The sequence below is a fragment of the Fundulus heteroclitus genome, chromosome 7, assembly GCF_011125445.2.
Source record: "Fundulus heteroclitus isolate FHET01 chromosome 7, MU-UCD_Fhet_4.1, whole genome shotgun sequence".
Taxonomy (NCBI): domain Eukaryota; kingdom Metazoa; phylum Chordata; class Actinopteri; order Cyprinodontiformes; family Fundulidae; genus Fundulus; species Fundulus heteroclitus.
Window position 1 is genome coordinate 24,088,819 of NC_046367.1, and position 12,660 is coordinate 24,101,478.

The window sequence follows — 12,660 nt, forward strand, 5'->3', positions numbered from 1 at the left end:
TCAGCAGGTTGGAACAAGACCTGTGTTGAAAACAAAGACAAACTCCAGCACAGCAACCATTCCCACCTCCTATGAACAGCATCTTTTTCACTGAGAGGAGAAATAATAATAATAAAAAAAAAACGAAACATTATTAATCTGATGATGAGAGCAATAACAGAGAGAAAGACAAAAAAAGTTAAATGGGTTTAGTTGATCGTTCAGATGAGTGGTCAACGATGCCGATGGATCACTGACTTATAATCTGATGGTACTACCTCTGTCAGACTATTATGTTTCTCCCTTGCATTTTAGCTGCACACAAAGATAATTAGCTTTAAGTAATGTTCCAGCATCAGCTTTCTACACGTTATTCTGCAGCATATGTGATCTTCAGCTAAGCTGCACCAAAATATTCGGTGGCGTGAGCATCACCACCTAGAGATGCCAAACGTGCCGCACAAATGCACTGGTTCATCAGAATCTATGTAAAATGATACGCACATTTTGAAGAGATTATCTAATGTTAATAATGTCCCCTGATCACATGCTTTACTGTGCAAAAGAAGATTCGCTCATCTTGATAGGCTGAAAACATTAAAATGGCTGCAATTGAAGAGGAGTGGGACGTGTTTTCTGAAAAACTCTGGCAATAGTTAAAAACAATTGGGGTTCTCCTAGGCAATGTATAGAGCATTGAACTTTAATCCCAAAATGGCAATTATTAAATATGGGAAAGGAAAAATTATCAACACAACGATGGAGCTGTATAAAAAAAACAAAAACCACGTACTCCAACCTTATACTGTTCCACATCAAAAACGTTGCATCATCCATCTCAATACAAGCACAGTGAAAGTGGAACATGGACATAAAACATGTCTTCTTTCCTACACGTGTGGCAAGATCAAAAGGAAGGCGGCAGCAGCTCAATTCAACCAAGCATGGACCTGACTGTCTCAAAGAAAAATGGTTTTCTATTATCGGACGGACAAGTTTTTTTTTTCCTCTGCAAAACATGTTAATTTAATCTGCTGCGTCAATGAGAAACAGGAGAAGTATTTTAAATGACATTAAATCAAGACTGATAGCTTCATTTCAGCATTTATGCTGGCAGTACAGAAAGGAACTGTTAAAAACAAATCTCTAGTTTAGGTTATAAAATCACCTGCACACCCTAAGGGTATTTTACATCTCTCCCTGAACAATAAGTGGCAGAGATGTTCAAGGACATCTAGATCTGTGTGGAAATTTTGTTGCTGTCGAACAAAGCTTCTTTAAAGGTGGACCGTTTCGTCTTTGCAAAGCATCCTCAATCAAGGTTAAAGAGACACATGCTTGCTCAGACAGATATCTATCCTCTGCAATTATTTTTTGTCCCTTAGGCATAAGCTGCTGCGTTGTTAAGACATAAAGTGGCTTAAACTACGGTACTTAATCTAAAATAACCTCCTAAACACTTGAAGATTTGACTTATCTGTCGCCGTCCTGTGCATCTAATCTCACACAAGCTGACACTATCAGTTCCCAGAGTTTTACGAATGTGTTTTCTCGTTTGGTTTTGGCCAGAAGCTGTCCGTCTTTTAAAACCGACACCCCAGTATACAGCATTAAGATTTCCAAAGTTTTGTCCTTGCACCTTAAAACGTCAAGTTTTGTGCCACGGATGTTAGTATGCAAGGATTTGCTTGAGTTCAAAAGCTGCATTGCATTCAAATAAATGAGGTTTTGGCTAAAACTCTTCGCTCTCTCACTTGAGGGATGCACACCCAGTTCCTCAAACATGATCTCATTATTGCAAGTATGAAATTGTTTTCAGAATGACTCATCTATCTCAGAGGATGAATTCTCATTAGGATGGAGGAAAAAAAAAAAAAAACTGTTCGCTCACGCTTTAACAGACAGCCCTGTCCCCCACCCTTCCTTTCCCCTCTCTCTCCTCTTGATCCTTATTGTCTCTGCTTGGTTACACAAAACAGGGCAACGGTGGTACTCAAAATAGGCCCTCTATCAGCATTATCTGATGCCAGATACACGCTTGCGAAGACAAATCTGTGCGGCAGTTTAGGTTTTTTTCCCCCCCATCATTGACGCAGCAGATTCTCTGCCAGTTCTCATCGTATGGGTAAAAAAGTTGATCCTTTCAGTGGCAACGTTTCAAAGGGTTAAACAGTCCTCTTTGGAGCCTTTCGTGATCTTGTATGAACCTGTAAAGCAGATGACAGGCTGTGTGGGTTTGTGTGTGTGTGCGTGTGTGTTTCAGGGAGGTATTTGCGAATACACACCCTAGTAAAGAGGAGTGTGTGCAGACAAGAACACCTTTCAGTCTTCTGTCTCTTGTCTGTCTCCCTCCTCAGGGAAATAGCCAGCTGTCTAAAAATAATACTCTTCTTTTTCCTTTTTCACCAGAGAGAGAGAGAGAGAGAGAGCACACACAGCCATGGGGAAGCAGGTAAGATCTGATCAAGAAGCATTTCACTTGGACTGAGGGAGACTCTTAGATTTTCATTTGGCTGAATCATGTAGCGAGCTAATCAACTCAGTGAGAGCACTGGGGTATCTTGAAGTCTTACTGAAACAAACATTATTGATTTTAGAATAGGGATCACAACACATTTAACCTTTTACCTGGATGCTGATTACTTCTACTGCTGAAATAAGCATGTTGCAATCTGCATGAAGGGACACATGCATGGAGGAATGAGGGGAGAAGGAAGGAAGCAGACAGAAGAACTGAACTGTATGAGTTTGCTCAGAGTTTTAGCTGTTTGAGTTGTTAAATTAGAAAGTTATTCCAAAGGGGACCTGGATGCTTGTGGCCAAAAACAAAAAAAAAAAATACGTCCCTGTTTTCAAATGCATCACATATGCTGACACCTCAGGAGCTCTGACATGTCAGCTTCCTCGTAAAACAGCTGCTTGTGAAATTATTCATCTGGAAAAAAGGCAACATTTCACACTCACAGAAATAAATTTATGATATGTTCATGTCTAAGGAAGATTTTCAATAAGCAGCATTGCTCTCTAACGCAATACCTTCTTGCTCTGGCAAAGTCTGGACATGGAAATTTGGCAAACTCATTTGGGCTCTCTGTTTTTTTTCCTTATGGAATGCATTGGGATTTTTGTTCAAACTCCCCGTCAGACAGAGCAAATGTGTTGTTTCTCAGTGGTATTCTTTTTTTACCTGTGGTATTAGCTTTAATTTGATTTGGTATTATAAACGGATTATTTTGGGCCTTGAGCATTTTGGAAATTAAAATCTCACTATTGCTTTCATTACTGTGCTCTGTTTCCACAACCCTCCCTCCAAATCATAAACGCAACCATATCCACTGATCTCTCAGTGACAACTTCATTAGCAGCTGTGAGTTTTCTACGCCTGGTTGTTGTGACAGGGCGAGAGCTGTTGCAAGACCGCTCCCATTGCGACAGCCAATGACAGCACAAAAAAATAGGGCCTTGTATGTGTGCATATGTACGGTCACATTTCTGGACTATGAGTTCTGAATACTCACAAGAAGTCAGCCTTTATTGTGGAGAACTGCAAGTTCAGGACTAGTCAAGCACAGATTTTAGTGAAGAGGAGATCCAATTCGCTGAAGACGCCTATAGCAATCAATGGAGAACTGTTCAGAGCAATGCCAAGTGTTATTAAACAACAATATCCATCTAGGAAAGCTTTACTTATTCATGAAAGCATATACAAAAGAAAAGACTGGTATTGAATTAGTTTTTCTCGGTTGAATTTTTTCTCTTTGAGCGATTGACATAGAAATTACTATGGATGTTATCAATGACCCAAGTAAATCACATATTCAGAGAGATCTGCTGGACGTTGATGGAGGTGGGTATAAAAGGGGAGGAGAGGGGGGATGGTGCCTATTTCCAGTGGTCAATAGGAGTGAGGCGGGATACACCCTGGACAGGTTAGTAGTCTACAGCAGGGCAACACAGGATAAACAACAATACGCACACACACACACACACACACACACACACACACACACACACACACACACACACACACACACACACACACACACACACACACCTAAGGGCAATTTAGAGTAACCAGTTAGCCTAACATGTCATGTTTTTATACTGTGGGAAGAATCCAGAGTACAGTATTTTTCGGACCATAAGGCACACCGGATTATAAAGCGCACTAAATATTCTTCTCAAGTGTATATTATCACTCCACTCCTTCCCTTACACAGCTCTCTCCCGAAAGAGAGAGAGCTATCCATCTCTGTCGGGAGGACAGAATAGTTGGACTACACTCCCTTGTCTCTAACATAAGGCCAAAATAGACAAAACTTTTATATTGAATTAATTTACTAGGTTTATTGTTGCTAGCGCGTACTCCGGGCATGGGCTGCCTAAAGGCTCCCACATATTTGGCGTACTGTGCGCATACTTTGAGCTTGTCGGACTCCGCGTTGACTCTCCACAGATGTTTTACCCTTCATAGTTGAGCGTACTACTGCCTACATTTGTTGTGGGAAATTCCTATAATTTCCACACATTCTGCCAGTGGGACACAGCGGCGGAACGGATTGTAAAATATGTGATTAGCTAGCTGACCACCTAGAGTCGTTTCTCTTCCAGCAGGCTCCCACCTCACACCTGTCAGTGAGAACAGAGAGAGACCGTGATGCCGTGCGTCCTTGCGACCTCCTTCTTGGAGCAGTTCACGGTATCAAGCTCGGTGTCACATATAAAACAGTTCGATGTGAAGACTTCTTGCGGCTGAGAAGTTTATAGTGACACGTATCTGTATGTGAGGAGTCAGTGCAGAGAGTGTGCGGACCTCCACGGAGTGAAGTATGCCCGAGTATGTGGGGGCCTTTACATGAATGCACTTCTAGTTTAGACATTGCAGTCAGGCAGTCTTGTAGACAGCTTAGGGGCTGATCAGGTAGAGAGAAAGTGTACCGTAATGCTCAGAAGATCCACTGAGAGGAGCAGCTTCGTTGCTCACCAAACTCGTACTCACACATTTTAATAGATTTTTGAGTGCATTGAACCACATAAAATCGTTCAGTAAGCACCTTTAATCATATATAAGGCGCACTGGATTATAAGGCGTACCATCAATTTTTGAGAACATCTTTTAGTCTGGAAAATACAGTACCTGGAGAGAACCCACAGATGCACAGGGAGGACATATAACTCAATGCGGAAAAACTCCAGGTCAAACCTGGGGTTCAAACCCAGAACCTTCTTTCTGCAAGGCAACAGTGCTACTAACTATGCAGTCACCCATGACACAATATGGGGAACAATTTTTTTATGAGCTTTGTTTATATGGATTATTTGGGTTGTTGCCGAGATGTGGTGTGATTTGTATGTCACTAACCACATTAGAAATATTTAATAGTTAATTTAATAGCTGATGTTAATTAGCATGTTTGCCAAAAAGCTAATGTTACCAAGTTGAGGAATGTTAATGATTTAAATAATAATAGTGTACAGGTACAATCAAAAATATTTAACTTTTATAGAAAAGTATTGTTGTTTTTTTGTTGGCAAAACGTAAAATTGTTTTGTGGAATTTGCAACAATCAAGCTGCAAACGAAAAGTTTACATGGTTACACGAAGTAATGTAACAAGGGTTATCCAAATTCAACATTTGAATTAAATTCAATTAATTCAATTCAGTTTACATAGAGCCAATTCACAACACATTGTCATCTCAAACCACTTTTGAGTAAATTATATAAAAGTATCTAGACATATTGTTGAACATTTTCTATCTAAGGAAACAAATCAGATTGCATTGAGTCATTTGCTTGCAACATTCACTCCTCCTGCATGAGCATGTGTCAACAGTTGGTTTGGAGCAATCCCTCATATGGTATGAAGCATTGATGCAACTGTATGAGGCATATCGAGCATTTATGTTACAACAGTGATTAGCAAATAATCAAGTAGAAAATCTGGGGAGGCTTACCAGTAGATAACATTGGACAATAGATGTTATCGGAGTCTGATACATTTATTCAAGTTATAGCACCAAGTCAAGATGTGACAGGTTGATAGACTTCTAGAGAAGGCTGAAAAGAAATCAAAGTGTCCTTCAACAAAGTATTGGTTTGGGAATATCTATGTTTATGCAACTCATCCAGTGTGCCCTGGAGCTGTCAGCTGTTATGTGAGTAGGGGGGTCAGTCTCTACCTCTAGCAGAGGAGTTTAAGTATCTTGGTCTCTTGTTCTTGAGTGATGGTGGGATGGAATGAAAGATGGACAGATGGGTTGGAGCTGCATCTGCAGTAGCGTGGGTGCTACTCAGGTCTGTTGTGGTGAAGATGAAGCTGAGCCAAAAAGCAAAGTTCTCAATTTACTGTTCTGCCTATATTCCTCTCGTATAGTCATGGAATATGAATAATGAGTGAAGGAATTAGATCCTGGATAAAAGCAGCCAAAATGAGCTTCCTATGGAGGCTCAGCCTTAGAGATAGGTTGAGGAGCTCTGTTATCCAAGAGGACACCTGATCAGGACACCCCCTGAGTACCTCTATTTGAGTGTTTTTCTGGGCATGCCCCACTGGGAGGAGAACCCGAGAAAGATGCAGAATTTGCTGGATGGGCAAGATTGTCCGTCTGTTTCTGGAAATGGCTTGGGGTCTCCAAGAACATGTTGAGGATGTTGTTGGGAAGACGGATGGCTGGGCTTCTCTCCTGGACCTGTTTCCCCCGCAACCGACCTTAGATAAGCAGAGAAAACAGTTGGATGAAAGTTTATGCAACCAGGTTATTGCATCATTATCAATTTGATACATTCGTGACCAAATTTAATTTTTTGTCGTTATTTTCTGTTGAGTTGTATAGAATACATGTGACAGTAAAGCTGGGAAACAATTTTGAAATGATTTTTCCTGGTATCCTCTTTTGCATGACAAAACAACTGGATCTTAAACCTAATTGCACCGCTAAACAGCCAGTGTATGTAGTTTTGTGTGATGAAGTGCAACTGAGTGACATGGTAGTAGCAATACCTCAGAAAAGATTTCATCCATGTTTAACACAGAAGAATGTGTTTCAGAAGCCAAGATTCAGGAATGTGTCCTACGATGCCTTGAAGAAATACCTTGTTGACATCTTGTTGGCCAGCAAGTGAGAATATTTAGTTGTGCAGCCCAAAGATAACATTTGCAGTTAATACATAGAGACTACATATTAACCCTTGGGGATATCTGCAATGCCTGACAGGCTTCCAATGTCCATGTGTCTTTTAAATCTCATTGTTATGGTATTAACTGTAACAGTACCAACAGTGTCACAATACCTAAACCTGTGCCAATGGTGTTTTGAAAACTTCCCAAAGCCGACATTTAGCTGATCCTGACCCAAACAGCTGGTCTGAGGCGTTTGGCTCTGACCGCCTCCTTGGACATGTGAACACTGCTCTCCACAACAGATGTTCCTATCAACTCCAGCAAATCTTGTTCAAGTGTGACTGTGTAATGTTTAACAGAAGTGGAAGAACAGCATTGTCTGAAAACTCTTCACCTGGAGAAACAAAGAACATTTTCTTATCTGCCTTTGTTGAATAGGCCTTTTAAAGCTGCTGCTGCTGCTGCTTGTGAAGCAAGAATACATATGGGGGCTGGGCGTTTAGTTGTAAAGCCATACAGTGGAGGGCGGTTGAGTGCTTTACCACCACCGTCTTTGATAAGGTTAGTTCTCTGCTGTTGGTCGGAGATTTGCGATAAAGATGTGACAATAGCTCACTTAGATAGATTTCCACACAAGCTGGAAGCAATTACTGAGTCATCTAAGTAGAAAGAATGCAGCAGGCATTCGGTGGACCCTTTTGAAAAAGTAGATACTTTTTTCTTTTCCTTAAAAAAAAAAAAAGTCAGGACTTTCAGACTACCAGTTTGTGGTGTGGACTTAAAATAGCAGATGACTTTTCTTTTCCAAAGCCTCTCTCCTTATTTGTTCAAGCGAAAGAGTACCAGACAGTAAAGCATTTCACCATTTCTTTCAACCACAAAGTATAACCAGCTTCTTTGGGAAACGATCAATGACATTTTATTTCAACCGCAGCATTTTCTTTTGATCCCTCGTCGTACTTGTTAAAATGAAACACAAAGAGTTCTTTTACAACTGCAAAGTTAAAAGGGTCGTCGAAGCACAGACTGTTGGTGAGCTTCACTGTGACTTGCTAAGGTGTTCAGGGAGCAAGGTGCTCCCTCCACCAAGTTTCACGTTGACGGTGAATGTTTGTCATCTGACCAAAGCGCCTGCTACCTCATATTTGCTCTATCCTCTACATCAGGGGTGTCAAACTTATTTTGGTTTAGGGGCCGCATACAGCTTAATCTGATCTCAAGAGGGCCACATGAGTAAACTCATTGCAAGATTAAATAGAACTAATAAAAGTGGACTTGTTGATTTTTATATTAAATGAATTTCACTTTTACACAATATATTATGAATTACCTCAGCTTTTTTAAGAAAAGTATGTGCAATTTCAACAATACTTTTACTCAGTTAAACATTTACTTAAGTGCATAATGCATAAGAACTAATCACAGTGATTGTACAATGTTGAAAAACATGTATTCACATTTTTGGAACTTAAAAACACTGTCCTGCATGACAAAATACATCAAACAGATAAAAATTAAGAAATAATTTAAAATAAATTTTCCACATCTGAAGCTCAGCGCTACCATCTGCTGATTAAAACATAGCGCCCTTGTGGACAATATAGGAACTGCAGATTTTCAATTAAACAAAGTACATGTTTTTTTCAATAATTGTTTTATCATTCTCTTCCTTTTATCTCCTCTTTCTTTCACCTTTTCTTTTTTTTCTTGTTCTTCCTTTCCTTTCCTACTTTCCCATTGTAGTGTCCATATCATTTGAGATATTCCCCGCATGAATCATAATAAAACTATTCACATTCATTCAAGCGGAGCGGAGCAAAGTCAAATCTGATGAGCTCTTTTTGGCATTAAGACAACAATTCTTATTTTTTATTTTATTTATTTAATCTTTATTTAACCAGGAAGTCCCTTGAGATTAAGATCTCTTTTTTTCTTTATTGCCACATTGCAAGGTAAGACACTGGGGAAAAAAAAAGAATAAATACATTTTTTTGAATAATGATAATGCATTTAGCCACCAGGCAAGACTAAATTGTTCGGTGGGCCGGAACCGACCCGCGGGCCATATGTTTGACACCCCTGCTCTACATGGTGTTTGGTAAAATGCAAACAGCAATTATGTTGGACATTACGTCTACCTTTTTGACACTATCCCATAAAGGCTGTTTCTGTGAAGTGTAAAACACCTAGCTGTCTTCAAGACTGATTCTATGACTTGTTTGGCATTTCAGCACAGAATGCTGCTGCCACCCCCACCGCAACACTTCACAGATAAACAGGCTTAGAAAATGGATGGATGGATTGATGGATGAATTTCTTTAAACCATTTACATTTGCATTAGACACAATGTTGTGTTGGTCTGCCACATAAAATCTCAACAAATACATTCAAATTTGTCATTTAAATATGACAAAATATAAACAAAAGAAACATTCAAGGGGTGCCAATACTTTTACAAGGAAATGTATAGAGAAAACAAACAGCATAAACATTAAAAGAGTTATTCTAACTCTATTGGGTTTTTCCCTGGAACTCTACACATTTGTGCTTTTCAGGTTTTCTGAATTAAGTCTCTCTATGTAAGTGCACAGAAATTGTGTGTATAACATACTATACAAAAGAGTGTTAAAAGAGAGAGGAGCCCCAGATTAAATCCCCTGGTGACGTTTTCACGATCACTGAGCTGCTGAGGGGGAGGGGGATGGACAGCAGGTCGCTGCCCACACCAGTCCTGCATATTTACCCTGCTAACCTCAGGCCAAAAGCATGCAGGCAGGCTGATGTGTCCAGTGCCTGCAGTTTCCTAAAACATGTTAGATTTCTTTGAAATACCGTAACAACCTTTACCTGCACCGAAGATAAACCGCTGTGAGCGTTAATTAGCTTTTCAATAACATTTTTATTCATTTGGCTGATGTTCAAGCTGATTGTGGATAACTCAGTCGTTGGCAGCATGTCTTACGGCATGAAAGCAATTAAAAAGTTGAACTTTTGCCACAATGAGGGCAGCCTTTGCTTTCATCTTATTGTTTACTGGCAGAGTGAGGAATGTTCTATTTCGAAAAATGATTATAGGCGCTTAGATCAGCGTTTGCACTGAAAAAGACCATCCTAATGCCTCTGAGCACATGCTAACCCAATTAGACATTTACCTTCTGACTCTAATTACTGTGATTATACAGGAGTTTTATGCCAAACATAATATTATAAAAGACGTCCTTTTTTATGTTGTCCATCAGATCTTGGGTAGGATCTGCGTGGCATCATTTGGTGACCAGAAGTATAAGGATGTATGGGTTGTGTGTGCTAAACGCAGTGATGCAGTACCGCCCTGGAGACACGGTCCCATCTGTTCAAGGCCGGGCCGCGTAGTTAAAAACTCATCAAAATGTGGTCCCCAAGGTTTGTGTACCCCCCTGCTTTGTCTGTGCATTTGTTACCTCTTTGTCTTTTCGCCGTGAGAGTGGGTGGGGAGTCAGGGGTAACTGCACAACCCCGCAAGGGGGGGTGGGGGTGCATTTATGGAGAACATATCCATGAAATGGCCTGGTGGACGTGATGCTTCCTGGTCATGATTTATGCTTGCATGAGCATACAGCCGGGGATGGGGCTGGGTGGGGAGATTCAGCAATGAGGGAGGGCGTGTGGAAAACAGAGCAGCTGGGATGCTACTGTATGTTTTGTTTATTCTCTCATCAATGTGCTTCTGAAATAGAGAGCTGAGCTGTCATTGGGAGGTTTCCTTTCCTCTTGCAATTGAAAAAAATCTGAAAGCTTTTTCCGGACTTTTGCATGTAAGTTTTACCTTAATGTTTATTTCCTGGCTGTTTCAAATAACAATTTAATTTGCATTCAAGGCTGACAAAATAGTCTTAACAAGTTTGTGTGGGTGCTGATACAGTGGTCTTGTGGCTATTTATTTAAAATCTGTTATTTTAAAAAAAGTATTTTTTGCACTATTTATGCTTGCATGCAGGATTTAAGATGTCTTTGTTTGGCATGACATGGATTTGCAGGTGAAAGTACTTAAACAGCAAACTGAAAGCTAACCTTATGACATGATGACAGTGCGGTTGAAAAAAAAAAAGACCCTTTCTTCTTTCCCCACTATTAAAGTTTATGTAACATTCAATTTCACGGCCTGTTTTGCTCCAACTACTTATCTCGCTTTTCAGGAGGGCGTTTCTGGCCCTCTGCAGGTCTTTTTCTAATTAATGCAGCTTGGTGTGCCAGCCATCATCAAGAGAACCGCCTTGGGCTGCAAATGGCCTCATTTAATGAGGATGAAGATTCATTTGTTGGGAATAATTTTGTGGACAGTTATGTCATTAATTGATAAGGGAATATATGTCTTTTTTAGCCTGTAATTATATAGAATATGATAATATATATTCAGAATCTTCATTGCCACTACATAAACATAAATAATTATTGTTTTCAGCACTGTGGCAACTGAAGACAGCATTTTATATTTGTGATTTAAGCTGAGGTGCTGGTAAAAAGTATTTGACCCCATTCAAAATTCTTGTTTATTGAAGGCTTTTATTGTCACAGATAAATACGTCATATATTAATTAAAACAATTTTTTATATCAGACAAAGAGAACCTGGATAAATACAAAATGCAGTTTTAGAATTCCTTTCCTTCAGGGGAACAAAGCTACCCAAACCAAAGTGATCGCCTCTGAAACCTGGCCCCACTCCCCCTGGTAGCAACAACTGAAATATTTGTGATGACTGGCAATAAGTCTTTTATCTCTTTGGAGGAACAAACTCTTGTTTGCTGAGATTCATTTATTTATTCAGAGGCATTGAAAGGTTTTCAAGCATGAACGACTGGTTTAAGGCCATGCCACAGCATCTTAATGGGCTTTGACTAGGCCACTCAAGAAATGTCATTATGGATTTATTTTTTTCGGTATTCAGAGATGGACTAGCCGGATTTTTGTTTTCTATAGTTTCTAGGATGGGAAACTTAATGATACCATCATTTGAAAACTGCATTTTGTATTCGCTCAGGTTACCTCTTTCTTATAATAAATTGTGTTTGATGATGTGAAACATCTATGACAACCAAAGCAAAGGATCAAAACAATCTGTAACGATTCTAATACTTTTTCAAAGCACAGTAAGTCCTTGAAAGGTACAGAAAAAAACAACAATTGAAAAACTTTTCCTGGGGGCAAGAAAAACCTTGTGTTGTGTGTCAGACCAGAGCCAGGATCTGCTTCAGTTTCCAGCGGGAGAGGAGGTGGGGACGGTTAATTGAAACCACAACCCAGACAAATTTTATTTTATGGAAAGAGAAAAACAGAAATAAACATGCTTTTTTTCCCCAATTTGATGTTTATTAGTGTTCAAAGAAAGTCGTGACTTTTGGAATGACCAAAGAGAGCATACCAATCTGTTTGTTCCTAAAATGTTATTCAGTGCCTAATGTTTTATGCCATTGTGTTGCACTATACTTATTTTCTGTGTGAGAACAAACATTACAACAAATAGTGAATGGTGTGTTTCAAGGCCTTTAGTAGGAGCAATAGCTTTTTAACTGGTTGTT

The 12,660-nt window shown here is 39.7% G+C and overlaps 1 protein-coding gene across 2 annotated transcripts in view; it reads left to right on the forward strand.

The window, feature by feature from the left end:
• Positions 1–2,294: 2,294 nt before the first annotated feature.
• Positions 2,295–12,660, forward strand: part of mid1 (midline 1) — a 50,698-nt gene continuing 40,332 nt past the window's right edge. The window contains exon 1 of one of the 2 annotated variants that reach the window (XM_036139236.1): positions 2,295–2,431. The gene's annotated coding sequence lies outside the window, so the exon portion shown is untranslated. Of the gene's footprint in view, positions 2,432–10,735; positions 10,898–12,660 lie in introns of those variants that run through there. The other variant, XM_036139233.1, reaches the window with a different exon arrangement.